The sequence below is a fragment of the Platichthys flesus genome, chromosome 24 (genome assembly GCF_949316205.1).
Source record: "Platichthys flesus chromosome 24, fPlaFle2.1, whole genome shotgun sequence".
NCBI classification, from domain to species: domain Eukaryota; kingdom Metazoa; phylum Chordata; class Actinopteri; order Pleuronectiformes; family Pleuronectidae; genus Platichthys; species Platichthys flesus.
The window spans coordinates 5436441-5446180 of record NC_084968.1 but is presented as its reverse complement, the minus strand read 5'-3'; the positions used below and the strand labels follow the sequence as shown (position 1 = coordinate 5446180).

Here is a 9740-nt window from a genome sequence, read left to right as displayed (position 1 = left end):
TCAGTCCGACATGGGAGTGAAATCTTACCTGGGAGCTATAATACCTGTGCTCTGAATTTACATGCACATTTATGGTATAAACCTCCCACCTGCAGTCACAAATGAGCCGGTTGTTGGGACCTCATTGTTACTGAATCTGGCCAGTTTAGGGAAAAGTTTCTAGAAAGTTAAAAAAGAGAAAAAAGCACAGGCGAGATTTTAGGTTTCTAGGTCATTAAATCCTTGAAATGCATTTGATTGTTGGTGTATTGACTGAGAACGATATTGCAAAAATGTGAATTTGCAGGGGGGCAGAGGGAATGAAAAGGATTTCTGTCAGGATTATCCAATCTTTGTCTGATTATCCGGGGAAACATGGAGCTGTGTCAGGTAGAGGAGGTTGTAATTGTGGGTGCGCAGTTTCTGTTTACTACCAGTGTGAGTGTGTGCACATGCCAAAAGTGTGCCTGTGCGTGAGTGTGTGTTGCTCCTTTGAAAAGCAGTGGCATTTTGTACGCTGATTGAGACAATTAGCATGAGAATCGAACCATCACAACGCACTAGTACGCTGTATGATTACCCTTGTGTATCTTTCAATACAACTCGTCTGTCAGCATTTACCTTTCTGGCTTTGCAAACAGAGAGCATCTCTTTGGCTGCGACATGAAAGAACTAGTCCAAATTGTAGAGGCGCTTGTTGTTCCACATGAAGCAGATCAATGGCTGGCTGTCGAACCGACATTTTGTCAGAGAGGAAAGCGCCCTAACCTTTATTGTGACGCGCGCTCGTCTTTCAAGTGGAAACATTCGGCACTTACGACAGGATCATTTTTAGGTAGCTTTAGGGAAAGTGATTAAATGTGCTGCCGTTACAGGAGGTCGTGGCTAAGACATGGAATCTTCTGAAGAACTGTGACAAAGGAAAATGTATAACGTTGAACCTCGGCTAGCATTATGGGTTTGGAACCAACCAGGGCTGGGGGGTAAAATGGAGCTCCAGCTTAAATTTAACTTAAAACTGGGGTATCTCTGAAAAATCATTGAGTTATGCATAGCAAAAGCCAGACAGTGGAAAGCAGCAGCAGTGGGCAAAACTGCAGGAAAGAGCAAAACATCAGGAGGAGCCGAGCAAATGTTAATGGATTTGATGGATTTCTGTTGTTAGTTAATGTGCACAGTGGAGACCCCCACACGTCCTCGTTACGGGATTCACAAGGCGTTTCGTTTTTTAGAGCTACTGCCTTGTGTAGTGTTTTCGGACGGTCAATGGTCTCCTTCTCTTTGACTCAAGTACCCACCTGTGAGGCCGGCGAGGTAACAGCACATGTTGGCGCTGTAGTCGTCCTTGATGGTCTTTTCCCAGTAGGTGCTGAGGGCGACCGAAGGGGGACAAGCAAACAGGTCATCCCGCCCGGCTCTGGGTGAGGTCGGCCCGCACTAGAGCCAAACTGCTCGGCCACATCAAACGTCTCCTCTGTGATTACTGTCCCCTTCACATGGACGTAGTAGGCCAGCTGCTCTGCCACCTGTCCGAGTATAAGAATGAAGCGGACGAGAAATTAATCAGAGTGGTGATGGCAGCGGAGGGAGGGAGAGATATAAAAGAGGACATGGGGATTACAGGAAAGGGGTGAAAGGACTGGATGAAAAAAGACATTTGAAATGAGAAAAAGGGCCGAAATGGGAATGTGTGTCGAGAGAAGGAGAAAGCAAAAGAGAGAAATGAAAGGAGTGGAGTGGAGAAAGGGAGACAGGGAAAGGACAAAGAGCAGGACCATAATGGGGATAGAACATTTCAAAAAGGCGCAGTACACGCAGAACTATACACACCCTGAAATACATAATTACATTGTGGCATTCAGAGATTCTCTTTTGTTATCTCTCGAAGGCAGGAAACCACTGCAGCCATGGAATGGTAGATGTTTTTATTAATTCCTGTGGGCCTCTTTAGATGCAGCTCACTTGGTATTCAGGGACATCATTACCAAAATCTACAGAAGCTCTTATCAGTTATAATGCTGCAAAGCACAGAGCGTGCGTGTGTGTGTGTGTGTGTGGCTTGCAGTGATCTCTGCCTCACATCTCTTGGCTTCTGAGGAGAATGGGCAGCCCAGCTTTTTTACAGGGTTTTTGACTTTTCCATTAGTCCGAATGAAAGCTAAGCAGGTATCAGACAAGCTGGACCAGGCTGCACAAACAGCCTGAACAAAGGCCCCCCAGCACCTCTCTCTGATGGGGCCATGCAGCTACACGCACACTCAACTCACTACACAAGACCTATTAAAAAAAAGAAGGAAAACACAATCTGGTCCGTCATTACTTCAAGCTACTATTTTCACTTTTAAATGTGTTAACTGCATGAACCCACTCACAGGAATTAAGCAGCCCTCCCTTGGAGTTTCAATGTCAGAACATTCATTATAGGGCTCAATGGGGCACAACTCTTTCATTAAGGGCTCCATAACACATGTCTCACTGGGGCTCAATCATTATCTGTTGGTGCAGCACCCCACTGCAGCTACATTGGGTTGAGGGGAGGGGAGTGGGGAGAGGTCGCTTGCACCTGCGAGGGCAAGGAGGACTCCTCCCGCTGCCGTGGTTGTGATGGAGGTGTCCTTGTGGGAATTATACGGGTTCCTCTTTGTGTCCTCCATCCGCGGGTCCTTGGTTACACGAGGAATGAGCCACAGAACTAATAACTTCTGCTGGATAGTGGGTGCGAGGACAGGTGAGAGAGAGAGAGAGAGAGGCGGTGATTCAGTGCCAGAGTGTCGCCGTGCTGCTGTGCACGCCACACCCAAGAGAAATGGGGAGAATAGTTAGTGCAATTACACCCAATGACATGTATCCCCCAATTATAACGATGTATATCATAATTGGAGAAGGCTGTGTTCTAACTCTTTGACCCCCCCCCCTCCATCCCCCAGCCCACCTGGCGCCATTCCTCACCAGCAATTTAAACACACAAGCAGGTGGTGCCTGAGCTACCTCCAATATTACCCAAATGATATCACTATGCAAATTAGACCGGGAGCTGTCTTGTCAAATAATGCAAACAGGCAGGTACAGCAAAATGTGTGTGATAGTAGGTGTGTATCTCTGTGCGAGTGTGTGTGTGCGTGTGTGTGATCACATCCCACACCCAGCAGCTGTTATTTTCAGGAGGGAGTGTGTGAACACGCACACGCTCATGCACACAAACACACACACTTACAAAAACACTGCAGAGAACAGAGTATGGGTCACCGCATGTAAATGTCAGCAGTGTGTTCCCAGGCAGAGAGCGGTAATTAATTCTAGTAATTCAATTGATGAGATGACAGTGACGGTGCAGGTTAGCCGAGTGCACACCGGCAATCTCAACCTGCTCGCCATGTTCTACAAAATCTGCCTTATTCCTGCGTTGACATTCGTTAGCACTGAGGCCTTTGTAAGAAAAAGTGCTAAATGGAATTAGATCAAAGGAAGAACAACAGAAATAGTTGAAAGAAAACTACTTTGCCACGTTGTTGTAAGGCAGTGACTGTTCTTCAGTAATCAGATTTTTCCAAGCGTTCAGCTGTCGCCAAACATCTAAAGCAGCATGGGAAAAGAGAAACATAGTATCCTTCATCCGATTAAAAGATAAAGGAGACCCAAGTTAGCACAGTGGGAACAGGAACTTAATAATGTAATTGTATACACTTAACTCTTAACTTCAGGTTGTAAAGCTATTGTGCTGGGGCACATTGTCATTTATAGAGTTAAATATAGAGTTTAACCATTAAACAAATCGTAGCTGGGAAGCTGCTGTTACATATTAATGCTTTCTCTGACTCCCAGCCTCGACCCAATAACCTGGTGTCACAGTGAAACCAGGCCAGAGCAAAGGAATCAATTCAGGAATTTCTTTTGTGTCAAGATTCAACACATATGTTGGTCCTATGCAACAGAAAGGTTTAGACTGTCTTATTTAGAGGTCAGGTGACAAATGAAAACTCTATTGGGAGAGGAGAGAAAAGAATTATCTTTGACAGGTCAAGTAATAACACCTGGAACACACTGGGAGCATGTGCAGCGTGTTTCTCTCAGCATGTCCTGCTGCTACGTGAGGTTTCTGGCATGACTACTGTATTTCCTCAAATAAAACCAGACCTATATACTGAGTAAAAGCCAGGACCCCATAGTATGAAGCTTTACATCTTCTGGTTCTGCAATAATAAAAATAAAGTCCTTGTTAAAACAAATGGATAGAGTCAGTCAACAGACTGACTCCAACAGACCATAGTGCTCTAACTTGGAATTGGGGACAGGAAGTTTTGCATTTATTTATGTTTGGTAGATATAGATATACACATTGAAATTGTGGTGAAAGCTCATGTATGCTTAGCTGTGAACTGCATGGGGCAGAAAATAGGCAAGACCCGGACTCCGTAGAAAGCTCACGCAGACATTATGGCCGCTCTGAGATGATAGCATGGCTCGCCGAAATAAAAAGCATGACGTTCCGTGACACACTTGTATCCAGTGTGGCCCAGGCCTCTGGCCAGATGCTATGGTTCTGCTATTATCACTACAGAACTAAAAAATATCATGGTCCAGACGCTTAAACAAACATGAGGTAGCTAAAAAAAAACTTGCTTCATTCTTGTGAACGACATGGCAGCGGAGTCCTGGGAGTCTTGTCTTTGACTTCAGATGAGAGCAGTGCATGTTCACAAACATGGTCGTTGTAGAACATAAGGATAACATGACCCTCAATTGAACGATATACCAGTTTAATTTACGTCTGCGACATGGATAATGTGGTTCTAACCCTGCAGAGTGCTGTCGGTGGTTGGGAAACTATGACCATCAATTCTTCACTGCTGACAGGGTTTCCATTCAACTGATGACTTTAGCAGGTTACTGGTGCACAGGCAGAGTCTGGCACTTCGTGTTCCACCAAAGCCTTCTCACATATATCAACCATTTTCATACAGCATGTGAGCACACATAGAACTGTATATGCAATGACATATGCACAAAACATTAAACAGACATTTGAAATACAGTAATATGTTGAAGGACACCAATTTTCATAATTACATCTGGTTCACATTGTCAGAATAATCTCACCCCACTATTCCCCCTTTGGTTACTTTGAGCACTGTCATTACTTTTGACAGTAGTCTGGACTTCATGGTTCATGTAATTGTGCTGAGACCCACTATTGTATTAATGGAAATATGCACGTCCAAACTCCTGAGGAGGAAAAAAAAAAATTCACAAGGTTTCTTCCTCCCTGAGGAAATCACATAATTATATGATTAGGCATTTTAGAGGTGAACGATACAGAATAATTACCTGATGTCTTAGTCAATTTAAAGAATCGCTGGACACCACATCAAATAGAAATAATGTTCATGGAATGTTAAATTGTAGAAGAAGTCAAAGTGGTACTTTCCTCTGATGTATTTTTGTGTTTGCTAAAGTTCTGCAATGTTAAAAAGCCCAAACTCTGTGGTAAAGAGAGTTCCTTACACACAACAGACACATGATCACACTGGAAGTGAGCAACAGCAGGTCTTACTTTCTGCAACAAAGTTATTATATTTCTTGCTGCAGTTGTGTGAGCCGACATTTGTGAAAACCAGTCAGGTCAGTCGCCGCTGAAAATGTGATGCTTGGGGTTTTCCTTTTTGGGTGCTCCAAGCATCTGTAGTGTGACAAACCAAAAAGACAAGAATCAAAAGTCAAGTGGCAACTGCTTTGTCCAGGTTATCACAAACGACGGCTCACTGGACCGGAATTATTAACTGCTCATTTTATGGTCCATGTCCGCTGTCCCTCACTTCTGTTGTGGTTGTGTTGTGTCTTTTGCGTTCATGTTTTCTGTTAAAGCGCTTGTGTGAGAATCCACTGCATTAAAGAGACAGGAGCTAAAACCAAGCTTTTGAGACAGACTGGAAAGAGCAGCTGCAGCACTGGGCAGTAAGAGGACAGAAATGTGTTAGACCATGTAAGAGTAATAACCCAAATGAATATCATGAGCCTGACTATGACCATAACATGTCTAGTTTATTGAAATTTCAAAACTCAGTGGTCAACATTAACTGAAAGCTTAATGCTTAAATAAAAGTCATTTTTTGAACTACAAGATGTGTGTAATGTTTTCACAAATGGAGCATGCATGTCTGTATGTGTAGCCATCAATAGTGTTTACCTTCAGGTTGGGCCTCCTGTGGCTGCAGCATACATTATCCTGACCACAGCACCTGGGTCAGATTAAAAAACACAGCAGATACAAAAAGTCAAACTCATGGAAGTAGTAAAAGGTCGAAGAAAATAAAAAAGTACGTAGAAGGCTTGTCTAACTTCAGACTCTTCACTGCCACAGCTTCGTGTTTTTTTAAGTAAAGCTTAAACAGTTGCATGGGATCATGGCAGCTGTTTTAATGTTATAGAGCCTAGCAACTATGCAAGCACCTGAGCTCGTGACAAACGTATCACTCCCATCTTCCCTACCAACCCCTGATGCATAGATTGACAGCTCGGGCCTGTGGGGAGCACCATGAATAATTTGCGGGCAGCAAAGAGCTGCAGGCAGGCGGAAAACTCTGAGACAAAAGTAATAAAATGGTGAAGTCAACAGCTTCATGAACTATTTATCTTTCAGGAACCGATATGTCTTCCTTCAGTCTCTTGCTGTACTGTTCCACTTCAGCCACCTCACTTGTCAAAGCCCACAGCAGTCCAGGCTTTATTGAAACTTTGATTCAGTTTCCCAAGTTGTCACTTTCTAAGGGCTGTGTGCAATAAAGGAGATGGGTTATTGGGGAAAAGAAGGAGAGGGACTAATGAAAAAAGAAACCCTTACTAGCCAGGGAAAAAAAAAGAAGCAAATAAACTCCATACTAGGAGTGGAGGAAGAAGCACACAAGTTGACAATGATCAATAACATTAATATGGGCTGCTGCAGACAGCCTGCTTCAGGCAGAGTAACTATCAGCTGCTGGAAAAGACAGTAGCGACAAATCAAAGCTACTGTGCGATATTAAGACTTCAATAGTTTCTGAAGGTTCTTGTTATGCAGAGAGATCCCTCTATTTTAATTAACGGGTTACACACCTTTATACAAACCAAACACTTCATACTGTGCCACATGGGAAAAAAAGAGAAACCCTTGATTTACAGGTGCAAATTGCTTCTGACACTTTATGAAGGAATTGTGCTGACGGTAAGCCAAACCAGGAGGGTCAGCTTGGCTCGGCCGGTCACTGATACTGTAAAAACAAACCAGAAGCCTCCGCTTTACGCTCATGGAAATATTGTGGTTCCCCCAAAAATTAGCAAACATAATGGAGCAAATTGTATTAACCATGAGAAGTGTGTTGACGCTGCTCGATCCAAGATAAGTAACGTGAGCCACTGTCTATGTGTGAAAAGAGTTATACCAAACACAGGTTCTTGTTTTAGTCCCATCCCTAAGTTATGCTGCTCCAGGCCTAGACTGGTGGGGAACTCCCATCATGCACTGAGCACGACCTCTCTCTCTCTCTCTCCCCATGTATTTTATCACATTAAATCACTAACTTTGTGGGGGTTTTCTCTCCCTCTATAACGTTTATCTCTCTCTTTCATAGAGCTACAGGGTCCAGATCTGACACACCTGGCTATTAAAGGCCGAAACACCTGATGTACAACTGAAAATGATTATTTTCATTATAACAACCAGTCGGAGGTTCCTTCCAGTTAAAGAGGGAGTTTGGTCTCTCCACAGTCGCCACAGTGCTGCCATGTTACAAATAAAATTGAAATGGAGTGAATTATTTACCTCCTCTTTGCAGGTAGCTTCTCAAACAGTTAACAACATGGAGGATGAACTTTCTGCAGCAGCACCTGGACGAGCCATTTGGCTGAGCCCCTCTACGTTACCTTCTCCTGGATGTTTCACCGGCAGCTGCACTGACACAGTAACAATGGCTGCACTTCTACCAGCAGTGACTTTCACTTGCCAGCAGCACAGATGAAGCTAGCAAGGAAGCTAAAGTGAAGTGTCCCTGTTAGCTAGCATGCTAAATACAAGCCCCCCCCCCCCCACAGAAGATTATTATCACTACACAGGAGCCTTTCTTACAGTGACACAAGATGGCTGCTAGTAAAAGGTGTAGCAGTGCATGCTGGGTATTATTTTAATTGCCATAATCAATATTTCAATTAGTTACACCTGTGCACCAGGAGCCAAAATGTCTGCCTGGCACCAAACACAGTTTCAGTATTAAAGGTTACCGTCTTCTCTTTGAATTGGACATTTCTAAACCAACTGTCTGATTCTGAGTGGAGTCAGAAGGAAAAACGTTAAATGTGATGTTCATAATGATCTTTTCAGTAGTTATGATGAAGTGAAAATGATTATCGTCCTGTTACCTTTGAGTGAGAGCTTCATGTCTTTCTTCCAGGAGCTCCAGAGTCGATGGAGTCCGCCATATTGCCCCAGCATGTTTGTACAGTAGCCCAGAGGGAACACACACTCTGGTTTGAGCTCAGAGGTCCTTTGAGTTTTTGTCTAAGATGAAAACACAGATCATGGGCTTTTTATAACCTGTTGTGTTACCAACTAAATACTTTGGATTTGTTCCTGTAAATCAAATGTTTTCTACGTTCAGATTTTGAGAAGAAATTGACGGGTACAATTAATATGTCAGGAAAAAAAGATGAAATATATTTCTTATGACAAAAATCACAATGTTTGTAGAAGACTGTTTATTTGGACCCTTTTCATTTTGTGTAGGAAATACTATGTTCACAAATGCACATGGAGGAAAAAGAAACCACGCGAAAAATAACACAAAATACAAATCAGACACAGTTTTAAAACATTACGTAGATGGAAGAATAGTAAAGCAAAGAATTGTAGAAATTTGTTAAATTGGTTTGAAATATATAATTTTGCTTGATTTCAACTCGTTTAGGGTGGAATTTTAATCTTTTTAAACTTGATTTAACTCTATAATTTTTTTTTCAACAAAATGAAAAATAAGAACTTCACATGCGTAATAATAAAGCAAAGACAAATTATGTATAATAGTTCTGTATTCTCACACTGTGGCTCCACCACACAGGTTTGTTATTGGTAGATTATGACTGCGCTTCATTTTTTATTAGTTAATAAAAATGTCATCTGAGATTGATAGTGTTTGCATTGTAAGACCATCATTCTTTTAGGCTGTTTATGTAAACCTTCTTTTTCAGGCAATGCTCATTAAGTCAATGCTAACGCTCTCTCACTCAGCACTGGTTTACTTTTCTTATATCTTATCTTTTTATGCAAGGCTCTAAATTCAGTCCCACATATTTGCCTAAAATTATACAGTCATGCAAAATTAACGTGGTTTGTTTTACTTAGCTAATTAGCTGCCGAGTCATCAGCAGTCCCAGGGAAGCACATCGCAGCCTTGTGAGATATAGCCCGATGCGAACTCCTGCTGAAGCCATGTAAACACTTGTTAGTTAAATTTATGTCTGAAGGCCTTTTTGTTATTTAAATAGCTGGGGAAGTGCATCTCCATTAAAATCGAGTCAAATGCTCCTCGTCTGTTCTCCTTGTAGGTTTGAGTGAAAGCGGCGTGGAGAAGACCGAGGGTTCATGTGGCTTCATCGGTTTGTCAGTGAAGTGCTCCCTGTGGTCGGACACAAGCATGACACGCTGCTGTGCTTCATGCATGACGCGGCCGTTTCTTACTATTTGACCAAGCTTAAAAAAAGATCAGGGTGAGAACGGCGGGGGCCCCTGCAGCGGC

At 42.8% G+C, this 9740-nt stretch overlaps 1 long non-coding RNA gene across 2 annotated transcripts; it reads right to left on the bottom strand.

Annotated features, from left to right (window-relative positions):
* Positions 1–5390: 5390 nt before the first annotated feature.
* LOC133950155 (uncharacterized) lies at positions 5391–8497 on the bottom strand. Of its 2 annotated transcripts, none has more exons than XR_009920235.1 (3): positions 8368–8497; positions 6164–6215; positions 5391–5656 (listed from the first exon to the last, which is right to left on the bottom strand). It is a non-coding gene; the product is annotated as an uncharacterized LOC133950155 (long non-coding RNA). The 2 variants fall into 2 exon arrangements; XR_009920236.1 differs by lacking the exon at positions 8368–8497 and adding an exon at positions 7775–8024.
* Between the last annotated feature and the right edge of the window lie 1243 nt (positions 8498–9740).